Here is a 27,834-nt window from a genome sequence, read left to right as displayed (position 1 = left end):
GGGAGGGAGGGAGGGAAAGAAATAGTGATGTGACAGCATGTTAAAGTTGGTGGATTGGGCTATCAGGGGAGGGGGTTCAGGGTATGATGGAGTTCTGTGTATGGGCTTAGTATTGTTTTTGCAACTGTTCCTATAACTTTGAATTTATTTCAAAATAAAAAATAAATAAATAAAAACTTTACAACAAAAAAAAATAAAATAAAATAAACAGAGGGATACAAGTGTGGAGAAGAGGTGAAGACAGAGGTACCTATTCACAGTTGGTGGGGAAGTGAAATAGTACAGCCCCTCTGGAGGGCAGTATGGTGGTTCACAGGAGGCTAAGTATAGGGTTGCCACATGATCCTGCAACCTCGTTATTAGACAAAGACTTGGAAGAACTGAAAGCAGGGACACCAATAGGCATTTGCACACTAGTGTTTATGGCAGCATTATTAATGATTTGCAATGGATGGAGGTGGCCAGAGGGTACATCAACTGATGAACGGAAGGGCAAATCATTACGTATACATACAACGGACTATTGAGCAGCAGCAGGAATGAAGTCATGTGGCATGCAACTAGGTGAATGAACTTTGAGGACATACGTTGAGTGAAATAAGCCAGAAACAAAAAGACAAATAATACATGGTCTCACTAATATGAACTAACTACAATGAACAAACTCTGAGAAGTGAATTTGAGTGCACAATTTATCAGGGGATAAAAAGTGGGCAGAGAATGGGCAGTCAATGATTAAGGAGTACAGAACATTCAAATAAGGCTCACTGTAAAGGTTCCCAGATTTTAAGCTCTTACAGCACTCACATCTATTCCTGAGTTTTAAATACTGAGAAGTTATGCTCTTTGTGTATAACCTGGTAGTTCCCTGGAACACCAGGTATCTGTGTGACATCTGAGACTCAGAGTTAAAATTTTGCAGCTCTGAAAGTCAGCATTATTCCATACAGCAACTGAATAAGAGACCAAACTCCAATTAGAGATATAAATGAAACGGACCTGGTTAGGACCAAGGTAAATCAGAATACAGGGTAAAGGATGATGATACTGTCTGTATTTTAAAACTTCAACTTCTGTGTGAGACCAAAGGAAGAGATGTTTATGTGGTCCAAAATTTAAATTTTCTGTAGCACATTATCTAATTCAACCTGTCTGGTCAGTTTATTTAAGCAACCCAAATACATGAAACCTAGAATAGGGAATGAGACCCTGTTATTCCGTACAGGTTAACGCAATACCCAGATACTTTGTTTTCTGCTCCAAATACTCTGGAATGTATTTGCAAAGTCTACTTGAGGGACTGGGGAAAAATGTGGAATTATTGAACTTCTCCACCTGGGGAATTCCTGATAGTCTCTCAGGAACTAGGGACTCACAACTGATTTAAGCCAAGCCCTCAATCTTGAGGCTTGCCCTTACGAAACTTACTTCTGCAATGGCGAAGCTAGGCCTGCAGGTAATTATGGCTAAGAGTCACCTCCAGAGAGCCTCTTTTGTTGCTCAGATGTGGCCTCTCTCAGCCAACTCTGCAAATAAACTCACCACACTCCCCACTATGTGGGATATGACTTCCAGGAGTGTAAGTCTCCCTGGCAATGTGGAACATGACTCCCAAGGTGAGCCTGACCCTGGTATCATAGGTTTGAAAATGCCTTCTGGACCAAAAGGGGGAAAAGAAATGAAACAAAATTAAGTTTCAGTGGCTAAGGGATTTCAAATAGAGGTGAGAGGTCATTTTGGAGGTTACTCTTATGCAAACTTTAGCCAGATTTCACAAACTACCACGATATGCCAAGCCCCAACCCACAGTACTCCAGAAAACCCTAGGGAGTACACTGGGCTCTATCTAAGTATCTGTAAAAGTTTTTCTTAGTAAGATTATTTTTTCAGAAACTTGCCTCCAGATTGATCCTATGCCAGATAAGCCATGAAACCCAGAGGTAGCAGTCTCTCCAAGAACATCAACCTGTTTCATGCCTCTACCCCATAAGGTCAACAACCTTTCCAGCAGGAAGAAGTTAAAATGGTCATTGCCCAGATATCCAAGGAATGAAAGAAAGATCAAATGAGAGGGAGGAGGTGTAACTGAGAAATTTGGATTTAACAAATGACTACCAATACTGACTCATTAAATAAATATTTCTTTTTAGTGTCTAGTGTTTTAGAATAGCTAGAAGGAAATATATGAAGTTGTTGAACTGCAATCCAGTATTCTTGATCTTTGATAATGACTGTATAACTATATAGCAAAAAGAAAAAAAAAGAAGTCAGTTGCCTTAGTTTGTATGGCTCTACTTCTGGATGTTTTGTTCTGTTCCACTGATCTATACATCTATCTCTGACAATACTACACTGTCTTAGTTAACCTACTACTACTGTAAGTCTTAATATTGGGTAGAGTGCAATACTAGTGATCAATAAGAGAGAGGGGTAAGGGGTATGGGATGTTTGGGTCTTCTTTTTTCTTTTTATTTCTTTTCCTGGAGTAACGCAAATGTTCTAAAAATAATAATCGCAATGAATACACAAATATGTGAGGATACTGTGAACCACTGATTGTATACTTTGGATAGATTGTATGGTGTGTGACTATATCCCAATAAAATTACATTAAAAAAAAAATTACTTGAGCAGAGGGGAAAAAATATTTTAAAGTTTTCCTACTAGAAAACTCTACAAAGATTATCTAAACAGACAAGCTAGAATATCTAACTACACTAGGTCATTCTTTAAGCATTTTTATTAGTTTACATATATATGACAAACCATAAAACCACAGTCTAATTTTAAAGCCAAGGGAAAAGGAAAAGCTAATCATACTTTCCAAACAAAAGCATACTACATCAAATAACTAATTTATTGCTTAACTCATCCAAAGAAGTGGACCATATCCATATAGATTAGTTTAACAGTAGTGAGAGAAAGAAAGTTTATGATAAAATGACTGAAAAATTATTTTTTGTTTCCAAATACACAGGTATTGTAAAATAAAGGTGGCAATTATTATACTAAAAAAAAATAACACTTTAAATTTAACTTTTTCAACCTTCCTCTGAAGGACCTAAGAAATAAAGAATTATATATATTCTTTATATAAGGCATATAAAGAATATATGCAAGCAATTAAAAGTGCATGAGGCAAGCAGTTAAAAGCATAAACTCTGAAGTCAGACAGACCTGGGTTTGAAACCCAACTCTCCCACTTAAAAGCTTTGAGACTTGGCATGTTAACTTTCTAAGCTTCAGTTTCCTCTTCTCTTAAATGGGAATATCATTTTTACCTTCCTTAGAGGGTTGTTACCACAATAAAATGAAATAATACGGAGAACATATTATAGTACCTGACATACAAGTAAGCACCTGATAAATGTTAACTATTGTTATTCTGTCTAATTCTATATAGTAAGCCACTAAGGGGAATTTTTCTAATAGACTACATTGACAGCAACAGCTTTAAACAGTAAAAGATCATAAAAGGAAGCTGGTGACAAGACACAGAATCCACAGAGTTAAAGCAATCACTGATAGAAAAAACTGCCTTAAGAGGATGTGGAGAAACTGGAATCTTCTTGCATTGATGATGGGAATGTAAAATGGTGTACTGTGGAAAACAACTGGCGATTCTCAAAAAATTTAAACATACAATTACCAGAGGCCTCAGCAAAGAATTGAAAGCAGGGACTCATACAGATACTTATACACCAATGTTCACAGCAACATTGTTCACAATAGCCAAAAGGCGGAAACAACCCAAGTACCCACTGAAAGATGAATGGAAAGACAAAATACGGTATATTCATACAAAGGAATATTATTCCAGCTTAAAAGGAATGAAGTTCTGATACACGCAACAACATGGATGAACCCTGAAGACATCATGTTGAGAGAAATAAGCCAGACACAAAAGGACAAATATAGTATTATCTCACTGATACAAAGTAATTAGAATAAACAATTGGCCCTTGGTTACCAGGGGCCAAAGGGGGAATAGGGAATGGAGAGATAACGCTTATATTGTACAGTCTCTGGGGTGATGGAAAAATTTTGGTAATGGACAGTGGTGATGGTAGCACACACTGTGACTGTAACTAACAGCACTGAATTATATATTTGAATGTGGCTAAAAGAAGAAATTTTAGGCTGTATAAACATCAATAGAATAAAATTTTTAAAAAAAACAACAAAAACCATAGGACTATACAACACAAATGTAAACCCTGATGTAAACCAGGGACTATACTCGTACTGGTTTGGATGTAATATGTCCCCCAAAACACTATGTTCTTTAATGCAATCTTGTGGGGGCAAACCTATTAGTATTGATTAGGTTGGAATATTTGGATTAGGCTGTTTCCATGGAGCTGTGACCCACCCAACTGTGGGTAATACCTTCGATTAGAATACTTCTATGGAGGTGTGGCCCCACTCGCTCAGCATGGGTCTTGATTAGTTTACTGGAGCCCTATAAGAGCTCAGACAGAAGGAGCTTGTTGCTATAGCCAAGAGAGACATTTTGAAGATGGTCATTGAAAGCAGACTTTTGCTAGTCCAGAGTTTTCCTGGGAGAAACTAAGAGAAACCCCCTAGACGCCTAGAGAGAAACATCCTAGGAGAAATCCATTTCGAAACCAGAACCTAGGAAGAGACACCAGCCACATGCCTGTGCCTTCCCAGCTAACGAGGCTTTCCAGATGCCATCAGCCATCCTTTAGTGAAGGTACCCTATTGTTGATGCCTTACCTTGGACACTTTATGGCCTTAAGGCTGTAATTTTGTAACCAAATGAACTTCCTTTATAAAAGCCAATCCATTTCTGGTATTTAACATTCCGACAGCATTAGCAAACCAAAACAATACTTAATAGCACAATTATAAAAACATTCTTTCATCAATTGTAACAAATATACCATGCTAATACAAGGTGTTAATAAAAGGGTGGTATATGGGAATTCTGTATTTTATGCATGATTTTTCTGTAAACCTACAACTTCTCTAATAAAAAAAATAAACAGTTCTTATAAATGCTACAGAATGGATGAACCTTGAAAATATTATGCTAAGTGAAATAACCCAACACAGAAGGACAAATATATGATTCCTCTTATATAACATATCTAGAAAATCAAATTCAGAGACAGAAAGTAGATTAGAGGTTACCAGGGGCTGGGGGGGGGGGGGGCGGGTGCATGAATGAGGAGTTATTGCTCAGTGGGCACATAGTTTCTGTTTTGGTTGATGAAAAACTCTTGGTAATGTTTGGTGGTGATGGTAGAACAACACTGTAATGTAATTATTAACATTGAAAGTATAAAAGAAAAATAAATTAATTTTTTAAGAGTGCCCAGGGCTCAAGGAAAAGATAGTGAATTCTTCAAGACTTAAAGTTGAAATAATTTTTGCTAGTTGGAAAAACCAGGAGAGCGCTATAAAGAAATGTGCAATATATGGCTGGCATGAGTCTTGAGATGATGAAGATATGGCAATTAAAAAGTAGGCAAGCATCGTGGGACTGAGAGTATCTTCTTGACCAAAAGGGGGATGCAAAATGAGACAAAATGGTTTCAGTGGCTGAGAGATTTCAAATGGAGTCGAGAGGTCACTCTGGTGGACATTCTTATGCACTATATAGATAACACCTCTTAGGCTTTAATGTATTGGAATAGCTAGAAGTACATACCTGACACTACCAAACTCCAACCCAGCAGCCTGGACTCCTGAAGACAATTATATAATAATGTAGATTACAAGGGGTGACAGTGTGATTTTGAAGACCTTGTGGATCACACCCCCTTTATCTAGTGTATGGATGAGTGGAGGAATGGGGATAAAAACTAAAGGACAAATGGGGTGGGATGGGGGGATGATTTGGGTGTTTTTTTTTTCACTTTTATTTTTTATTCTTGTTCTGGTTCTTTCTGATGTAAGGAAAATGTTCAGAGATAGATTGTGGTGATGAACGCATAACTATGTTATCATACTGTGGACAGTGGATTGCATATCATGGATGATTGTATGATGTGTGAATGTATTTCAATAAACCTGAATTTAAAAAAAAAAAAAAAAAAAAAGTAGGCAAGCATTATTCTGAGCATTCTCAGGTCACCCGAGGAGGGGCTGGGTGAGGGCTGCAGGGAGAGGGAGCACCGGGAAAGGAGAGAAGAGGCAGGGGGGCAGCAGTGAGAGGACAGAGAGCCAGAGCAGGAGAGAACTAGAGCAGGCAATGACCACCATAAAGGTGAGGCTCACAGGAACTCGCGGGTCCACCTGCCCACATTATCTCACTAAGTCCTCCCAACCCCTCCAGGTACTGGTATCATTATTAAAGTTTAGTGTTGTCAGTGGGGAAAAAAAAAAAAAAAGGGTACGCAAGCATGAATACTGGGCCACCATGTAAAATTATAAAAATAGTAGACATTCCTTGCAGGTAGAATGAGGACCTAATTTCCATAAACTCCTCAGTTAATTAGGAAAAAAAAGAAAAAAAGAAGGGTGGGTTAAGTTGTAAGCCAAGAGTTAAGACAACTAATGATTTCCAAAGAAAATGTGAAATTTCCACAACCAGCAAAAGAACAAAGATAAAATAATTAATTTCAATTGATCATCAACTTGTCCAAACCAAGCAATTCTCTATTCCTGTAAATACTTCTTTAGGCTCACAGTGCAAAACAAAAGCATGTTAAGAGAATTCCAGCTGGTGTCCCCCACTCCCACCCCCCAAAAAATTACCTATGGATGCAGTTATTAACCTTAAGGGGAATGTTATCTATATAGCTGATAAATACAGAACCTATTGTTTAAAAAATACACAACTGCAGAGATATGTTTTCACTAACAAATTACATTTTCATTCAGATAACAAAATAATGGTGACAATTTGTAATGGTTTATAAAGCCAGAGGAAAATATTAATGGTCTCTCTTTCTCCGTTTTTTTAAATTGTAGTAACACATATACAACGTACCATTTCCCATGTTAATCACCTTCAAACATATAATTCAGAGGCATTAATTACATTCACAATGTTATACTACCATCACCACAACCATCCATTACCAAAACTTTTCTAACACCCCAAAGAGAAACCTGTAATCATTAAGCACTGACTCCCCAAAAACATTGATCTTAATAATATCTAAACACAAGACATACACTGGATCAGTAGTTCAAGAATAAACAATTTCTAATGACCATATTTCAACAATGTAACAGAAATTAATTACGATGTCAGTGCATGCCAGTAACTTGTCAAGGGTAGTAGTGGACTGGTTAAGAAAACTGAGTATCTCCAGTATTCAAATGGCAGGTCTTCAGCATAATTCCTTTGAAAACTGAAAATGGGTTAAATGATTAAGTAAATATTAAAGAAAATTTCAAATTGCATTAAAGTGATAATTCTGATAATATGAAATATTTAAATCACAAAAACTCAATTATTTAAGCTTAGTAAATGTTTCAAATGTCTCAAAATGGAGTTTGACCTCTTGTTGACAGTCACTTCAAATTCCTTCCAGTGGCTCAGCAGGTAAGGAATTCTTGGAATTTAGGTCTTCAAGGTCTATTAAGCATTGTGGCTAAACCACCCAGTCACAATACCAAATTATTTGGGGCAGTGCTGATTGATTACCTAACTCAGCCTCCTAAGACCTCCTTCTATCTTTTCTCTACTTCACAATTATCATTACTTCTAATTTGTAAAAGTTAAGTAGTTAAATGTGAAATTAGTAAATATTATAAATTAGTTATTAGAAATGCAAGGAAAACTTGTGCTTAGGAATGTGATTTAACTACAGTTTAAATAAAGCTTCTGGATTACCCATGGATGTCTTTTAATCCATATAATTCTCCTCTTGCAGGCATGGATAATCAGGATCCTATTTCATTTCTCTTGAAGGCAAATGAGCATTTGCCTGGTAGTCTCCCAAGGGCCCTGAAGACCAGGGTATGACAAGCTACAGCGCCAGGGATGCTGCAGTCCCTCCTGGGTTGCACTAGGGGGGATTCTGTGCTGCAAAGATGTGGTTCTAGCAACAATGTAAGGGACTATCCAGACGACCATTCTTGATTTCAGCAGTAAACTATTCCCATTTATGGGGCAAGTGATGAGATCCTTGGGTGACCTGCTTTAAATATTCAAGGAGCTATAATAATATTTACATTCATGGTGGTAGGGGAGGGAGGAGGAGAGGACAGAAAGATCAATCCTAGAGCCAAGAATCTGGGGTAGGATTTGCAAATTTTCTGAGGAAGTGATGGAATTTCTGGATTATTTCCTGCTTTAGGCCGGAACCAAGTTAAAAGGATAATGGGAAACAACATTTGTAATATACCTCAGCTGTACATACAGGGTACTGTATCCCTGCTGCAGTCCCTAGGAAAGTTTAGTACCTGTAACAACTTTAAATGCTGGAATAAAATAGATAGGCTAGCAGAAAGTGGCAATGCTACAGACCAGGGAGAAAGGATGGTACTTCAGAACACAATTCTGAACAAAATTCATCTCTAGTTTACCCTGCAATAGCTGTAAAGGAAATGGGAATTCTGGGTTTACCAGGGAAAGATGAGAAAATATGTGATGCTATATAAAATTTTATCCTAGACTTGGCCCCCAAATTTCTTCCTTAAATGATTCCCATTGTAACCTGGCATTATGGGATTTGCCTAGCTAGACAGGTTCCAGGAGTTATATAACAATTTCTCTCATTTACATTTCCATAAGACAGCCAACAATTAGGCTGATCAATTATGCACTCATTCCAGTTCTGACATATCCTAGCATGAGAAATTTTCTCTTTAAAAAACAAATAAGCCCAGCAGTTAGGAATGGGGGTGGGGGTGGGGGGAATAAATGCAAAGGGGTAACAGGAGTCTATGTATTAAAAAAAAAAGTTTAATTAAAATCAAAAGTCTTTACGTTATTGCCGAGTCTATGAGTTACTGCCAAGAGATGAAAACAATCCAAATGTCCAACAGATGAGTGGATAAACAAAATATGGTATATAAACACGATGGAATACTATGCAGCAGTAAGAAGGATAAGGTCGTGAAACATATGACAACATGGATGAATCCTGAAGACAAAATACTGAGTGAAATAAGCCAGACACAAAAAGAGATACTGTATGTTACCACTAACGTGAACTCTGTGAAAAATGTAAAATAAACGGTTTATATTGTAGAATGTAGGGGACCTAGAGATAGACAACAACTAGTGGAGGGGGAACGATAATCTAATAAGAACAGATAAGATATAAAGAGCAATCTTGATATGGGAATGCTCAGCAATGACTATGGTTTGTTACTTTTCTTGGGGTATGGTAGGAACATGTTGGAAGCAATGTGGTTATTTTAGGTTATTTGTTTTTCTTATTCTTTTGTGTTGTTTTGAATTTTTTTTAATTTTTTGATAAAATAAAGTATATAAAAAAGAGTCTGTTAAAACTCATAGGACTGCACACAAAACCTGTATTAAATTTTTAAAATTCAATGCTGCTCCCCTCTTTAAAATGTCTTTTTTATTAAAATCTTTTTAATAGTCAAAAAAATTCTGACTCTGAGAAAGAAAGGTCTAAATTAAAGATAGGCAATCTACATTATCAGAGCAAGTGTCTGCTAACACACTATTCGTATCACAACCATCTATCTAATCTCTCAACTAGAAACTTGTGACTGAACTATTTAACCTAGAGAAGATAACACAAAGACTACCATGGAATATCTGGAGAACAAGTCAAAGAAGTGCACTAATAGTTTAGAGCACCTCTAAAGGGTGAAATTGGAATCAATGGCTGCAAGATCAAAGAAGACAGACCTTGATTATGAAAAAGAAGTAGAAAGGCCCTTTCAATAAATGGATGGTTCCCTCTCATATAAGGTGTTCAGCAGACACTGGACTACCAAGGCTGACAGGCACTCCTTAGAAAAACAGCCCCTACAAACCAGAGAATGGAGAAGTAACAGACAGAAAGATCCAACCATCAAGGTTTGTGGAGAGGGGTGAGTGGTAAGGGGGAAAAGGGAAAAAGGAGACACCCAAGAATCTATGATATTCTCCCTAATCTTCCTTTTCTTCTTCTTTACTTAATGTTCCCTCAGTATTACTCTTCTAGTCTAGGATTCCCTCCTCCAGGGTTTTTGTTGTTGTTGTTCTTTTCCTGTATTTCCACTTTCACAATGGAGATGCATGCTTCTGATTTTTCCATACTCTCCATTCTCCTCACAAACCTGCCTAGCTAGTCTATGGCTACAGATCCTATCTCAAGTAGGGGAGAAAAACTCCTAAATTATTTGCCTCATTCTACAATGAACAAAACTATCAAAATACAAATTAATAGAAGCCAAATTAAAGGGATTTATCCCCAAGATATGGTGGCTCCAGATCAAAAAGGTGAGAATTGAACTTTAAAAAAAGACTAAAAACTTCAACTGCTACCCAGTAGGATTTAGTCTGCAATACAGGATCAAACTGCCAGATCTTAGAACCAACCCTCTCTAGTCAAGACCAAAATTCAATGCCTCAAAAAATCAAGGGGCAGGAAAGCCTGTTTGGTTCTTTATTTGCAAAAATACTAACAATACAGTAAACAATGAAAAAAAAACTAAATAAATTCACATTTGTTTTTGCCATCAATGGCTTAATGTCTAAATGCTTACCCTTTTCAAGGGGACAACACCTTAATGAAGACTGAAGCTTAATTGGGGACTACCAATTTAGAAGGCCGAGCCCTTGATCTTGGGGCTTGCCCTCATGAAGCTTGTTACTGCAAAGGAGAGGGTAACCCTACTTGTTTGTGCCTAAGAGTCTCCCCCAGAGTGCCTCTTTGTTGCTCAGATGTGGCCCTCTCTCTCTAGCAAAGCCAACTGGGCAAGTGAATTCACTGCCCTCCCCCCTATGTGGGACCTGACTGCCAGGGGGGTAAATCTCCCTGGCAACGCAGGATATGACTCCTGGAGAAGAGCCTGGACTAGGCATTGTGGGATTGAGAAAGCCTCCTTAACCAAAAAGGGGAAGAGGAATGAAACAAAACGAAGTTTCAGTGGCTTAGAGGTTTCAAATGGAGTTGAAAGGTTATTCTGGAGGCTATTCCTATGCATTAGATCGACATCTTCTTTTAGTTTTTAGTGTACTGGAATAGCTAGAAGGAAATACCTGAAACTGTTAAACTGCAATCCAGTAGCCTTGATTCTTGAAGATGATTATATAATATGTAGTTTACACAGTGTGACTGCGTGATTGTGAAAACCTTGTGGTTCACACTCCCTTCATCCAATGTATGGACAGATGAACAGAAAAATGGAAACAAAAATTAAATAAATAATAGGGGGGAATGTGGGGTGGGATGTTTTGGGTGTTCTTTTTTACTTATATTTTTATTCTTTTTTTTTTCTGGAGTAATGAAAATGTTCAAAAATTGATTATAGTGATGAATGCATAACTATACAAGGGTACTAGGAACAACTGATTGTACACTATGGTTGACTGTAGGGTGTGTGAATATATCTCAAAAAACGGAATTTTCAAAAAAAGGCTGGGGCTAAATGCTTATCCTTTTCAAGGGTACAGCACCTTAATGAAGACTGAGGAAGTCTCAGTTTACTCATGGAGTGTCAGAGTAAAATGAAGACTGCATAAGAATACCTAATAGAACTCTAGGCCCTTTGGTTACCTGCTAATTTGCACAAATCTGGCACCAAAAAAGGGGGAAAGTATACTCAGTACACCCTATACTTGGAATCAGAAGATTTTATAACTACTTTCATTCATACATTCATTCCTTTAACACTGGTTAAATGTTCCAGGCACTGTTCTGGTTGTTATATTCCGGTCAAGACAGACAAGGTCCCTGCACTCATGGACCTTCTATTTCGGTGGAGAAAAAGACCATAAACAAGTGAACAAGAAAATAAGCACAACAGTTAGCTGATATTCAGGTTAAAGAATACAGATTTTCCTCTTAAGAGTAATGGGAAGCCATTGATTCAGGAGAGTAAAGAAAGGATAAGTCTGGGTACTGTGTGGAGAATGGACTGTAGGAGAACAAGAAAAGAGAAAAGGAGACCAGCAAGGAAGATATTATCCAAGTCCAGCTTTAACTAAAGTGACAGCAATAAAAACAAAGTGATGTAAATAGATTCAGAATATATTTTGAAGGTAAAATAGGATTTGCTAAAGGACTGGTTGAGTGTGAGGTGGAGAAGCCATGAGACAAAGGGATGAATTAAAGATGATCACCAGATTTTCTGCTCAAGCGGTAGGAGGGAGGGATGGCTGGTACACTTAGGACATTGAGACTACTGAGGAAAGTAACAGATTTGGGAAAGGAAATCAAGAGCTTCATTTGAACATATTACATTTACGATGCCTATAAACAAAGAAGATGTCCTGAAGGCAGGTGGAAGAAGTTTGAAGTTCAAGCCTGGAGGTAAAAATCTGAGAGTCAACAGCATATTGATAATATGTAAACCACAGGACAGTATGAGATCACCCAGAGAGAATACAGGTAGAGAAAGGAAGAGGGACAGGCTGGAAGCCCTGAAGCATTAGAATGTTTAGAGTTTGGGAAGAGGAGGAAGACAACAAAAGAGACAGAGAAAAGAGAAAGAGTGAAGAGGAAAACCATAAATGTGCAGAATCCTGGAAGCTTCCTTCATGTAATATTTTACATAATGATTCTTTAGTCCATCCCCCCCACTCCCACTCAAATTCTATGAATGAGAAAACTGAAGCCCAGAAAGACTGGATGACATCCTTAAAGCCCCTGCTATTTGGACCCAGGTCCAGGCCTAGAACCAAAGACGTAACTTTTGACCTCCAGCCTTTTCAGTGGCTAGCAATGTTTCTACTGCTGGATTCAACTGTCTGAAGCTAGACAACAGGGAAGATCTCCAGAAGGAACATAATTTAGTCTACAAAGTTCATTTTAAATTTTTTCCCTTCTGTTGGGTTCACATTCACAAATCAAGTTGGATCAAAACCCTTTATGGTGAGTCTTCAAGAAAAGCAGGTAAGCATAAGTAAGACACCAAAACAGCAATAAATCAAAACCCAACTGCATTTTCTCCACTGCTAAAAAACATTCTGAAAGTGGAACAGCACCATTAGACTATGAATCAGGAGATGGAAGCTTAAGTTTATGCTGTTAGTGGGTTGTTTTAAAAAATCATTTTTGCTTTGGCCAATAAAATTCCAGTTTTAAAAGATTCGTGCTTTTCCCACACCTTCCTTCTGAAAGTAGGTTAATATTCTTGACCCCCTCTCCATTGCTACATTATTATGACTTGAACACTTCTGCTTTTACCATAAGAACCTCACAATGTAACATAAAAATCCCCAAATGATTAATGAACTGCTGAAGATTCTGACTCGGTGTAGATAATTTTATAGGAGTCATAATTCCAAACAGCCATTCAGTGCTTCAAAATAAGTACTCATCTAATTTAATTATGATGACTTCACCACACAGTAACACTGCCCACAATAGTGTTTACAAGAGCACTTGTCACTCCCTTCAGATGTAGCAATGCAGAAAAAGGAATCTGTTTCCACACTCTTAGTGTGTTTATACTCTGTAACAAGTGATGGTGTTTAAGTGTCACTTAAGATTATTTAAACAGAATGCACTTCATGTTTATGTTTCCCACCATCTTCCATTGGTAATGTTAAATTCACCTGGTCTCATTTCAACAGCAATTCCCACTCGGTACCTAAAACAGGTATTCCAAGTCAGCCTTTACAAGAAAGACTACAGAATGCTAGGAAGAGACTATTCTATTTTGGCCACTATAAGATAATAAGCTTCAATATTAAGCAACTCCACTGGAGGTTATTGCAACACCAGAACAGTTCGGAAATAAATGTGCCCCCAAACGTAAGCCCGCACCCAAGAATTAGCAAAAGCTAACAAGAGCAGATGCTGCAGCAGGACTGCTGCTAATAGCTACCATTTACCCAATACTTGCTGTCTGGTTATGCACATCATCTTGTCCTGGCCTCACAACCACCAAATGAAGTACGTATTATTATTCCCGTTTAACAAATCGCGGCATTTTAGCCCAAGGCCCCAGAACCGGTCAGTGGCGGCGTTGGAACCTGAAAACACGTCCGTAACCCAATAGCACAGGATCCCCGCACCTAAAATACACTTCTGAACAAAAAAGCACCTGGGGGTCTGGAAAGTCCGGGGACACCCGCGTAGAAGCGGCGGGGACGCCACCTCTCTGCAGAGGCGCGGCTCAGGCGCCGACCGAAAGCGCTGGCGGCCCGGGACGCCCAGCCGCGCCTCTGCCGCCAGCAGGGCCGGCGGGGCGCCTCCCTCAGCTGAGGCCCGCCGAGTGCGCTCCAAGGTGCGCGGCGCCCCCGTGGGACGGCGGGCTGGCGTCCTCCGAGCCAGCAGGAAGCGCGACGCTAACAGCGGAGCCACCGGCAACGCAGGCTGAAGCCGGGAACAGCGCGCCGCCGGGCGCTCGGAGGCACCTCTGCCGGCTGCGGCTACCCCACCGCTCTCAGCCGCGCCGCATCCGGGTTCCGTGCCGTCGCACTCACCTGCCCCGGGTTCTGCCGCCGCCGGTTCCAGGCTCTGGGTGTGCGGTCAGCAGCACCAGCTGCCTCGACCGCCCCGCTCCGGCGTCCCCATCCCCACCTTTCTCAGTTCCCCCCCCCCCCTTCCTGCCCGGCGCGGCGCTACACCCGCCTGCCGCCCACTGCCATGGCCCGCTCTGCCGCCACCGCCGCACCGACCGACGGAGCACGCGCGCGCCGCCGCCGTGCCCGCGCGTGCGCGCGCGCTCGCCTCCCGGTCGGCCTCCCGACAACACCAGCCCCGCCCTTCCCGGGGCTCCGGCCAATCCTCGGCCCAGGGACCGCCGCTGCCGGACAGACCAGGCGAGCTTGGCCGGGACACAGGCTGGCCCTCTCTGACTGTCCACCCGGCCGCGGTTCTGCTGCGCTACCGTTCTACTCCTCCTTGCTGCTCTTGGAGGGCTACGGGGTCGTAAGCTCCCAGCAAGCTGCCTTCTGAAGAGACCCACCACCTGCCCCTGTCCTCCCAGCCTCCTCCGAGAAGACCCCTCTGTTCCTAGGATTCTTCACTGGCCTTTCTCTTCCCAGCTTCTATCCCCAACTGCATTCTGCGGCGCTGACCAAACGCCTCGGTTCCTGGGCCCAGAATACTTTACTTGTCTCCACCCCCCTTCCCCTCTGTCACTCCAGTTCTGGGGGTGAGAGCACTAGGGCTACTGCCCCACCGCTGGCCCTTCAGTCCCTGTAATTTTAATGATCATTTAAAGGCAAAAGTCAAGCCTTCCAAGCCCAAGATTTTTTTTTCTCTGTTCATTTTTGTGGTAACAGCCAATATTTCTCTGCAGAGCTTTGCGGTTCTTTTTTGCATACCTTATCTCCTGTTATCATTTACCTTAACCAGGAGATTTCCTGGCCCTCTTTGTTAGTGGTACACTTGAATTTTAATTATTGAAAACCAAACTTTAACTTATTGTGAGGCTTATTTTAAAGCTACTATAATGTAAAGTTATTGTAGCGTACAGTAAAACTACTATTAATAGCATAGGCAAATAGTTCAGTCCTCCGGGATAGAATCTAGAAGTAGAACCTAATATAAAGCAAAGGTGGCAAAGCAATTCCATCATAAAAGAATAATTTATTTGATAAAGGATCTTGGTTTAATTGACTCCATTTATAAGAAAGCAAACGCGGAACCATACCATGTTCAGAAATAAATTCCATAAAGATTAAAGAGATAAAAATATGCAAAACAAAAACTTAGAGGAAATGTTTTATTAAAGAATAGAAATATAACTTTAGTGATGGGGGTACTTTAAGCGAACAAGGATGTCTGGACTCTAAATGAGAGAAAAATTTTGGCTCTAAATTTTTTTAATTTGGCTAAAATATTTTTTAATTATTGCATGACACCATAATGACAAGTAAAAAAAAAAAATTGTGTAAAACATATGGCAATCACATTGTATCCCTAATATAAGTTTCTAGAAATGGATTGTTTAAAAAAAAAAAAAAAAACCAATATTTTAAAAATATAAAGTATACAAACAAGCAATTAACAGAACAGAAAGACCAAATGGTAGATTTTTTTTCTCATAAACGTTAAAAAGATCTTAATGTCACTCACAGTCATGGGAAAGCAAAACAGTAATCCTTTTTTTCACTCATCTGATTGGCAAACATTAACAAGAGCTATCCATGATGCATGGGGACATTCACATTCTGGTGAGAATGTGAATTGCCACAAACTTTCTAGGAGTGATCTGGAAATAGCTGTTAAAATTTAAAATATGCATACCTACTCACTGACCAAAAAAATCCATGGACTCTGTGCCATAGTAAAACTAAAGACAATAACGGCTGTGAGGATATATACAAGGATACTGCAGTGGGTTGAATGGTGCCACCCCCTGAAAGATAAGTACCCCCAGAAAAGGCAGAGAGACAAAGGCAGAGGGAGATTTGAAACACAGAGACACAAAGAAGGTAATATGAAGGCAGAGGCAGAAATTGGAGTGATGTGTCTCCAAGCCAAGGAATGCCAAGGATTGCCAGCAGCCGCCAGAAACTAGGAGAGAGGCAGGGGACAGATTCTCTCTCAGACCCTCCAGAAGAAACCAACCCTGCAAAAACACCTTGATTTCAAACTTCTGGCCTCCGGAATATAGAGAATAAATTACTGTTGTTTTAAGCCAACCTGTTAGTGATAATTTGCTACAGCAACCACAAAAATCTAAAAAGACATGTATTGTAGTGTTGTTTGTAGGGCAAAACAAAAACATACAAACTAGGAACAACCTGATTGTCCACAAGTGATTGAAACAATCGACCATTTGTACTACCTCCACAGTGTAGAACATTATGCAATCATGAAAATGAGTTAGATCTATATGTATTAACCCAGCAAGATGTCCATGATATATCACAAAAGGAGACAAAGCAAATTTCAGACTGATGTGAAAGTGGCATGATCCTGTTAGAATATATGTGACCATTTTCATATAACACTCATGTGAACATGGAGAAAGGGGTAGAAGAATATACACTAGGCTAATAGCATTGGCTGTCTCAAAGGGCTGAATGAGGAGGAATTGGGTGAAAGGGAAAACTATCCTCTTTATATGTTTTTGAATTGTCTTACTTGTAATAAACAGTATATGTACTATCTTATTCTTTCAATCCAGTATATATAATTTTTAAGGAAAAAATCACCTCATGGCTAATTTTTAAAACATGGCTAAGGTTGTAAACATAAAAGGAAGGTTCTGTCTACCCCCATCCCTGCCACAGAGGTCTGAAGTTATACTCTAAATATATGATCCCTTTGGTGTTTTCCCCCTAATTTCTTTCTTTCCAAATACTTTTGAGTATTTCCTAGGCTCACAGGATTTTTTTTTATTTTGCTTTTAAGAGCTTGAGTACTTTCTTTTTATTGTATAGGTAATACATTCACATGGTTTGAAATCCAAAATGTACAATGGAATATGCAGTAAAAATCTCTCCCCCACCTCTGTGCAGCTATGCAGCAAACCTTCTCACAGACAACCAATGTTGTCACTTTCTTGAGCATTCTTTCAGAGATACTGTATGAATATATTTGCAAATACAGATATATTTACCCACTTTTTTATACAAATGGTAATATTTGATTTGTGCTGTTTTACACCTTGCTTTTCTCACATAATACCTCAGAGGTTGTTTCAGATCCATGCACTGAGTTTCTGTATTCTTTTTAAACTTTTGCTGGATTGTGGAATACATACAAAAGAATGCATGCACCAAAAATTTTCACAAACTGTACACATCCATGTAACCAGGTCCCAGATGAATAAAGAGAATAGGACCAACCCTCTTCTGGTCCCTTCCATTCACTGTTCCTTCCCCCAAGAGTAACTATCCTGACCTCTAACATCAGAGATTCATTTTTCTTGTTTTGAAGTTTAAGTGAACTCCTATAGTGTGTGTTCTTTGAGTATCTGGCTACTTGTGCTCTAAATTGTTTGCAATATTCATACACTACTGTATGTGTTAGTAGTTTGTTCCTTTTCATTGCTGTATAGTATTTCACCATACCTGCATTCTGTGTTATGACTGTGTTGTGTTCCCTTGTAAGAATATACCATATATTATTTATCTGGTTCCTTACTGATGGATATTTAGACTGTTTCCAGTGTATCGATATGCAAACCATGCTGCAACAAACAACTTTGAATTTATGTCATTTTGTACATGGGCAAGAGTAACTATAGAATAAATTCCTAATAGAATTACCAGGTCAAAGGGTATAGGTTTTTGTAATTTTGAAGGATATTTCCAATCACCCTCTATACAGGTTGTGCCCTTTATTCTCTACCAACAAGGTGTTTGAGTGCTTATTTTCTTAGAATTTTAGAGGTTAGAACCTTGGAAATCATATTGTACAGCCCACTCAACATTCACATAGGAAAACTGAAGCCAGTAAAGGTGAAAAGATTTGCACAAGGCCACAGCACAAGTTAGTTATCTCCAAGTTCTGAAGGAGAGGGGAGCCTAGATGCTGGTCTCACGTATCAGAGAAAACCATCAAAGCCTCAAACATCCTGTCCTGCCCACAGCTATTGGCATGCTGCCTCCCCCTGCCCCCCTTCTCCAACTGCCTTCAAAGACCAGTACAAAAAGTTAGCCACACAGACCAGGGCCACCAGCTGTGGGAGGTAGGGGACAGAAAGGGAGAGGCAGATGGAGGGCAGGGGGAAGGGGAAGATTGAGTAGCAGCCACTTCAGCAGAGAAAGACAACAAACTCTGCAATGGAAAAGAAAACTTGGTGAACGGATGAAAGGAGTAGTGGTATTGGGGAGAGAAGGGGGAGCAAAATGGCCTGAGTTTCTGACTTTCCTCCAGGCAGGGAAAAACAACTTCACTGAATCCCTGATTACCAGTGATATCACTTATAAATATAGAACAGTGACTTTAGAAAGGACATCTGGAATCAAATTATCCAGCCCTCTCCTATTTATCTCTTTTGTCTACTGCCTCCCCAGGACCAAGTTTAGTGCCTGCCGTAAAGTAGAGGCTTAGTAAATTTTGAATGAATTAATTTATAAGTGAAGAAAATGAGGCCTAGAAAGCTTAAGGGGCTTGCTCAAGGTCACAGAGCTAGCTGATACCCAGATCTTCTAGGCTCCTAACTTACTGAAGTGCCTGCCAGTGACTTCTCATGCCCCCTGAAATGACCTTGGGTTCCCAAACACTGCTCATGTCAACATTCTCAGTTAAGTGGGAAATTCTCCAGGAATATTGAGGAACCATTCCTGCGCTGCTGGGAATGATAGAACCTTGGAGGTTTGTGAGATGGATCAGAAATTTTATAGGAGCTGGAGGAAGATGCATCCTGCCTGCCTTCCTATAGAGTATTTATGTTGGGGCTGAAGTCCTGGGGCAATACGGGTTCAGCTCTTTTAATATTTCCCACCACCACCCCCAAACCAAGCCATATTTGCCTTATTATATCGGCTGATACTTCCCCAAGATCTTAGCCTCAATTTCACTTCCTTGTGACTGCCAGCCTCCCCTTGCTATGCTAGCAACCAACGCTCTGCTATGAGCCTCTGCCTCACTGTTGGTATTCACTGGTTTTCCTCCTGTCTTCTCAGTGGGCTGCAAGCAAGTTGTGGGCTAGAATGATCTCTTGGTCCCATCTGTATTGCAAGGTCCAAACACAATATCAGTTTGTCTTAATTGAAGGCTTTCTTTTTAAAGAACCAGCTTCTCGACTGTACTCACATTTTTGTCCATGGTGTTTTCGGAAAGAGTTCAAAGTCCAACTACAGCAATGCATAACTTACAGACTTATGGGGGAATTGTTTCCATGCAGGGCTGAAGGCTGTTGGAAATGGTGAGGGCATTCTGAAAAGGAGGAAGACACCAGGCCCTGGGACTCAAGAGGAATCAGAGAGCAGGTTCTCCTGAAAAGTGAACCAGGAGATACATAAGGCTTTGGAATAAAATTTTAAAACTAAGGATAGAGAGGGAGGGAGGGAGGGAGAGAGAGAGGGAGAGAAGAGAGATATTGGTTAAATACATTATATTATAACCATATCATGTGATATTTACACAACTCTTAACAGAGGGAATTCTACATAAACTGATCTGGAACAATCTCCAAAATATACTGTTTAATGAAATAGCTGCCAAGATGGCAGAACAGTAAAGTATTCTACCACTTGGATAGGCACAAATTATCATGAGAAAGATACAAGAAACTAACAGTAGTTACCCCCAAGAAGGAAAACTAGATCCTGGGAAACAAGGATGGGAGAATTCATTTTTATGGTTATTCTCTTTTGTGCTATTTGAAATTTTTCTCATGCCCAAATATTACCTACTATATATTTATTTGACATATAAATAGGACATATATATGATGTATAAAAGGACTTTAATTTAGCAATAGATAATACCATCAATGAGGAAGGAGAGACAAAAAACAAGACAGGAAGGGGTGGAGCCTAGTGAGGGAGTCCATGTGGCAATGAGGGCCCTTGTAGGACAGGAAGTAGGCTCCAGGACAGTCTAGCAGATTGAGAAGGCCAATCACACTGTATATTAAGTGCAACTAGTCTTCAATCCTATTAACTTGTGACTCTAGAAAGGTGTCATTCACTAAAGAAATAAAAGTTGAATGTTAAAAAAAAAAAAATAAATGAGACACCTTTAAAACCAATTAGCACTGGTATGTGGAGTTAACTAGAGCAAAGATTGTAGCCCTGATTCCCAGGGGGTTTAGGTGTGACTCTGCCTTGTGGAATGTGAGCTATTTACCCACGAAGGCACTACTACCCTGTTGTGGAAAACCACGCTAGACTCCAATTTAACCTGTTTCTATAATTAAGGAATATAATGTAATTATGTTAACATTTTGCATAATCTGCCACCTTGAACAGCTTGAGTCAAATATTTTCTGGCCCTTTAAGAGGAGATCAAAAGCAGAAATGTCCCAAACGCTAATGCCAGTGGGTTGTCTGCAGTTTCACCCTAATTCACCATTGCTGAATTTTTAATGGTGAGCCAATATTCCTTAGACAGCTCCAAAAGCCTTATAGCTACAAAACAAAGGCTTCACTCCAAAGGGAATTCTTTTACCTAGAAAATGGGCTCTGTTCACATCCTTTTTCTGTAAGAAAACAGCAAACAGACAGTTGACTTTCCTTAATTTCTGCTGATCCTTAAGTCTCTATTTCAAAGTGTAGGCAGATAAGGCTGTTTGGCTTTTTGCACCAGTTTTGATAGTTAAATCAAGCAGAGCTCACAGGTCTAAAGCAATCTTGAAATACCTGTGCAAATGAATGGGGAAGCTTGCAGGTACAGGATGGGTCTCAAAAACAAAAACCTGGATTGCTCAATATGAAAGGGTGGGGACAGGAACAAATGTGAAGAAGACTAGTGACTTCCCTAGTTCTTCAATCCCCCAGATTGGTCAAAGAGCAGATAAATGTTCCTCTTACGAGATCAAGATTTACACAGAAAATTCAGGGTCGTTCGATCCAGACTAAACTTTCAGAATGAAATCAGCAAGTATTTGTCAAGTGTCTCTTTAAAAGCTACCGAGAAAAATTCATACAAAGCTGTGTTTCTCAAATTTCAATAACACACAGACTCTTTCAAAGGTAAAAAACATTTCTGGACTCTTGAGATTATTTTCACTCAGCAACAGTTCCAGGCACTGGTGTAGGTGGTAGAGATACGGAGATAAACAAAACAACATGATTCCTGAAGCTTGTGCTGCAGAAGAAGAAACAGTCATTAATGAAGTCATCACATGATTAACTGCAAATTACAGCTAAGTGCTCTAAAGTGGGGGCGTCCAATGTTGTGAGAGCAGATAATAATAGGGGAAATGGACTTAGTCAGAGGGAAAGCCAAGGTTTCCCTAAGGAAGGGACAACTAACCTCAGACTGAAGAAGAGTAGGCGGTAACCAAGGCAAAGGGTGCAACTTTCGTGTTGCAATCAGAGAAAACAGCTGAGGCAAAGGTCCTGTGGCAAGCGGGAACACAGCCATTTGAGACACCAAAAGAGGCCAGTGTGGTTAGAGTGCAGAATGCATGGTATGAAACCCTAGGGTAGGCATTACCTCCACTCACTAATATTTCCAGTTCTCTTCTCCTGCCAAGCACTTGGGAGGGTTGTACTTCTCTGTTCCCATGAAGTTAGGCGGAGCCCTTGAAGTTAGGTGGAGCCAGTGCAACTTACTTGGGCCAATGAAATGTGAACAGAAACTACCCTGGAGGGCTGCCAGGAGCTGCAGCAGGCTGTGCATGAACGAGAAATAACCTTTGCTGTGTTAAGCCATTGAGATTTAGGAGTTGTTTGTAACTGCAGTGAACATAGCCTATCCTACTGACATAGACCTAAATTTAAGAAACTCCACAGAGGAAACACAGAACCTAAAGGAAAAAAAATTGTTTCAGAACTCAAAGAGAAAGCATTTCTTTCATCTACAACTGTATCTACTTCTCCTTTGCAATCACTATTTATTCACTCATTAATTTCAATATCTAGTTTTACAAAACTGCACTTAATTTTATATCTGAAGTCTTAAACACTGAAGAAGAGAATGTTTTTCCATTTTATAAAGTTGAAAAGAAAACTTTTATTGAGTACTTCCCTGCTATTTATTAGCACCAGGCTAGGTACCTGGATTTGTTCATTTAATCATAATAGATATATGAAGTCAGAACAATTATTATATGAATTTTCCAAATGAGGAAACTGAGGCACAGAGAGCTTAAATAACTGCCCAAGATCACACAGCTGGGAAAGTGGTGTTCCTGAAATTGAAATCCAGATCTGCCTGTCTTCTTACTATATAGGCCTAACCACTACAAACAGTGTTCATATCCCCAGATGGAAAACGTCAACAGACTGAACTCCTTCAGGGCAAAGATCATGTCTTATTTTTTTTTGCATCCCCAGCACAGAGTCTCCCACCTGGATAGTCCTTAATACTTATTTTGGGGAGGAATGAATGATTAAAAATAAATAAATGAATTTATCACTGATAAAATACATTACAGAAGCTTACCACTGACACGGAATTATATTTGGGCTATTTATTTATATACTTGTATCCCCTCCAGACTGTAAATTCCTTGAGGACAGGGTGTGGATAAAGGTTTTATTTGTATACACTCCACAGTTAACACAGGGCCTTGCTCTGAGTCCTTAGCAAAGGAGTATTAGGCCCCCTCACCAGAAGCCACAGAAACCAGCAAGTGCTAAAACAGTGATTCAAACCCATCTCTTCAAGACAATAGCCCCTGTTCCTTCCATTATACCTTATTGTCTTCTGTATTCCAGCCTCACTGGGTTCTATTCCTCCAGATCTTTAGTTTACTCAGAGTTTTTTAGCAACATGCAATTTATGGCCCAACCATATATGGAAGCAATTTTTTTTTTATTCAACTTTGAAAACCATTAAGTCATCTGTATTTGGAAGGAAAAAAAAAAAAAAAATAGAGAAAACACACCTGACCGTACATATGATTAAATGGCCTTGAGGATGTAACCCAAGCCAACCAAAGCACAGAAATCCAGAGTTCACTCTGCAACAGCATCCTGAAATTGTGTCTCCACTTCCACTCCGGTTCTTTGAATGAGCTTCCCAGGTGTTATTTTCCAGTGATGACATGACTCAATATCTGGAGCTCTGAGACCTGTGGACTGGGAGGATACTATGGTATCACACTTCAGTTCAGGCAAAGCCTAATGCAGGGTTTCTTAAATTTTGTGACTCAAACTTCACTTAAAAAAAAAAAAATGCATTTTACATTGCAATCCAGTACATAGTTGTGTGTACACATAAGTATGTATGTATAAAATATTATATGATCAAATAAAATTTAATAAAATAATACTCTAATTATGTATGAGACACTCTGCTATTGTCTAGTCTATTTTCTATTCTATTTCATGTTTTAAAAATTGGGGATGGAAGCTATCAAGTTGATCTCATCATCCATTGATGGCCCCATATATATATATATATATTAGTGGCCCAATACATATGCAGAAGCTCCTATACTGATCTTCTTGAATTCAGGGACAATATATCTCATTTACCTGTGCCCTCAGTGCCCTTTGCTTTCTGAATAAATGAAGGAGTGAGTGCTTACCATGTGCAGATGAACTAGAAACTAGGAATGCAATGATGACTAAAACAGAGAGCCAAAGCTGTGGGGATCCTTGCTTTCTACAGCCTTGTAATGGTGACAGTCTTCAAACCAATTTTAAAAATACTTTTTAATTAAAAGATTGCTAGGAAATAGAAATATAAGGTGCTATGAGGGTGTCAGTCAGATGGACTCAATGTATAAGGTCAGGGGAGGCATCTTCAGAGTAGGTGATGTTTGAGCTAAGACCTAAAGGTTGAGTTGACCACATAGGATTTGGGGAGTGAGGGTGTGGGGAGAGCATTCCAGGGAATGGAAAGAGAACATTCCATGAACAGAAGCAAGAAGGAATTGTTGAGCATAACTCCCCCCAGCACACACAAATCTCTGGACTTCTGTTGTATCCCCACTCTTCCTTTGGAACCCCCTATCCCTACTTCACATAGGCCTGGTGGGACTGCTTACATAGGAGCTCTGCCCCTACCCTACAGGGATGGGTGGGTGTACTAGACTAGCCAATCAGACATCTCCATCTCCCTGAGCACAATGATGAATGTGATTGGTTCAGGGAAGATTAGGTGACCTCAACAGGGCCAAAGTCATCCTTGTAATTGGTGTATGGAAAGGATCTTTTTTCTCTCTGGGAATACACACATAAGAATGAAGCCAAGTTAGGGCTCTCTTCCATTACGTACAGAGCAGGCCAGAAAATGAAGCCAAAATATATTGGAGAGATGTATTTTGAGAGAAAAGGATAGCTAAGCACAGATGCAAGAGACGGAGAAAGAGATCATTTGAAACCCCGGATCCAGAGGTTCCTAAACCCAGCTTATCTATGACACTTCACAATTTGAGCTAATAATTCCACTCTTCCTTTGTGCTGGTTTTAGTTGGTTTTCTGCTATTTGCAATGGACTATAAGTGTGAAAGGAAGGCTAGAGCATCAATTAATTTCTTTTTATAAAATAACATATTTATTTGTTAGGTCACAGATCCATCTCTTCCATGAATGGGAAATTGCCCTGGAATATGCCAAGTTTCAAGGATTCCAGATTTATGAGGCTGGCCATTTTCCTCCTTTCTTCCTTTCTTCCTTCTTTCCTTCCTTCCTTCCTTCTTTTCTTTCTTACCATTCCTTCCTTCCTTCCTTCCTTCCTTCCTTCCTTCCTTCCTTCCTTTCTTTCTTTCTTTCTCTCTCTCTTTCTCTCTCTCTCTCATTTGTCTGTCTATCAAGATCAGGTTGTTTCCATGGAGATGTGAACCACCCAACAGTGTATGAGACTCTTTGATTACATTGTTTCCATGGAGATGTGACCCTTCCCATTCACAGTGGGTCTTGATTAGTTCACACAACTAATTAAGATCACTCAGGGGCTAACACAGCCCCAGACACTTGGAGATACAGACAGAAAGACATTTGGAGATGCTAAGCTAAGAGATGAAGCCCAAAGTTTGCCCCAGAGAAGTTAAGAGAGGGCCCCCAGATGCTTAGAGAGAAACACCCTGGGAGAACAAGCAAGGATGCACAGGAGCTGAGAGAGAAAAGCTAAGAGAGACAGAAGCCAAGAGACATTTTGGAGAAAGACATTTTGAAACCAGAACCCAGGAGCAAAGGACGAGCAGGTGCCAGCCAAGTGCCTTCCCAGCTGATAGAGCTGTTCTGGACCCTATCGGCCTTTCTTCAGTGAAGGCATCCTCTTGTTGATACCTTAGTTTGGACACTTTTATGGCCTTAGAACTGTAAATTTGTAACCTATTAAATCCCCTTAATAAAAGTCAATCCATTTCTGGTATTTTGCATAACAGCAACTTTAGCAAACCAGAATACCAGCCAAATAGGATTTAGATGAACAAGGGGTATGAGAGTAGATGTTATAAGGTGATGCAATGGTGGCCTCCAAATGCCCTACCAGGCCAGCTATCCCAGAGGCCACAGAATAGATACGCTCTCATACCATGTTAAATGTTCAAATAATGTGCTTAACTGAATCAAGCTAAAACACACAAGCAAGGTGAAAAAGATGAGGTGGATTAACATATTAAGTATAGAGTACAAGTGGGGTAGAAGAATTGCAGTACTTGAATCCTGGGGACACAGTGTTTATATGTTCTGTCTCTAAGCTGTATCAGCCTTCCCTACTGATACAGGGAACCAAAGTTGAGGTTTGAGCAAGGACACACCCACAGATGGAAGATTCCCTGGATCAATGACACAGACTAAGTCCAAAGAGATGCAGGGACAAGTACACCTAGCAATCCTTTGCAGCTTGCCAGTCAGCCAGCTGAGCATGGGTTTTATGTGAATATTTTGGACCGAGGATACACGGGACCAGATTGCTTGCCATCTTCTGGAGTAAGACTTCATGAATATTTAATTTCTCTGTGTGTCATGAATATTTAGTGTTCCAGTGTCTCGTGTATATTTAGTACCTCAAATATATTAGATATTTCTCTGTCCTTCCATTCTTTCTATGTTTAACACACACATCTTCTACTTATAATCTTTTCTTAATGAATCTTAAAAGTTTTGCCTTTGTCTTACAAAGTATAAACACTCATTTTCTAAAATAGAATCAAATAGTCTTGAAAGCAAATGTACATTACAGTAGGACCTCCAGGGATCCAAGTCAGAAGAACTTCCGAGAGTGGTGAAAGCCTATCACGGTAAAAGGGCCTGAAGCCCTGGGGAGGACTCTTCCAAGACCCAAGAGGAAAGAAACTGGCGTGGACTGAATTGTGTCCCTCCCAAAGACATGTTCAAGTCCTAACACCTGGTCTTGTGAAAATGAATTTATTTGTAATTAGGATCTTTACTAATTGAGATGAGGCCAAACTGAAATGGGGATCACCCAGATCCAGTATGACTGGTGTCTCAATAAGGAGGAAATTTGGATGCAGACAGGGGAGAGAAAGAGAGAGGGAGAGAGAGAGAGAGAGAGAAACAGGGATTGAGTTATGCCACCACAAAGGCCACCCAGGAATGCTATGGTTTGCCTGTGACCCACCAGAAGCCAGGGGAGAGGCTTGGAACAGAGTGTCTCCTTCAAGAGAAAGCATGGCCCTGCCAACACCTGATTCAGACTTGTAGCCTCTAGACTATAAAATGATAAATTTCCGTTGTTTAAGCCAACTTGTCTGTGATCCTTTGCTACAGCAGCCCTGGCAAACTAAGGCTGGAACTGAACTGAAGGTAAAAGGGGCAGCCAGAGCCAAAGGGTTCTCCAGGGGCCATGGCCAGAGATGTGCTAGGGGAAAAGCCGGGATAAGCACATGCGGCCCAGCCTCCAACCCAAACACGCAGAATTGCAGATGCCCAAGTTTGGACCTGAAGATTTTTCCCTGAGGCCCCCAAAAAGTTAGAAGTCTGTGAAGAAGTGACAGGAAGCCCAGCTCAGCCCTGCAGCTTCAGGTCCTGTAAATGAAAACCAAGTAGGACTCAGACTAGAACTTGCCAGATTTCTTGCAAATCCATAACTTCCTTAAAGCTAGTTATTTTTGTTACTGTTTGTTTCCACGTGGGGAACTATTCAACTACTCAACTATTCAGCTGAATAGGGTGTATGCAAAGAAAGGAGGGAGTGCTAGAAATACTTCTTACTTATTTAAAAAGCAGATTGGAGAGCAAGATCAGCTCCCGGTGCAGTGGGCACAGGGCAGTTGCGGAGCCTGTGG

At 40.1% G+C, this 27,834-nt stretch overlaps 1 protein-coding gene across 5 annotated transcripts in view; it reads right to left on the bottom strand.

The window, feature by feature from the left end:
* Nucleotides 1-19,794, bottom strand: part of PIK3CB (phosphatidylinositol-4,5-bisphosphate 3-kinase catalytic subunit beta) — a 281,740-nt gene extending 261,946 nt beyond the window's left edge. For 4 of the 5 annotated variants that reach the window (XM_037843928.1, XM_037843969.1, XM_037843959.1 and 1 more), the window contains exon 1: nucleotides 14,540-14,637. The gene's annotated coding sequence lies outside the window, so the exon portion shown is untranslated. Of the gene's footprint in view, nucleotides 1-14,539; nucleotides 14,638-19,775 lie in introns of those variants that run through there. The other variant, XM_037843941.1, reaches the window with a different exon arrangement.
* Between the last annotated feature and the right edge of the window lie 8,040 nt (nucleotides 19,795-27,834).

The sequence above is a fragment of the Choloepus didactylus genome, chromosome 1 (genome assembly GCF_015220235.1).
Source record: "Choloepus didactylus isolate mChoDid1 chromosome 1, mChoDid1.pri, whole genome shotgun sequence".
Taxonomy (NCBI): domain Eukaryota; kingdom Metazoa; phylum Chordata; class Mammalia; order Pilosa; family Megalonychidae; genus Choloepus; species Choloepus didactylus.
Note: the sequence above shows the minus strand (reverse complement) of the source record. Positions and strands in the feature narration are given on the sequence as shown.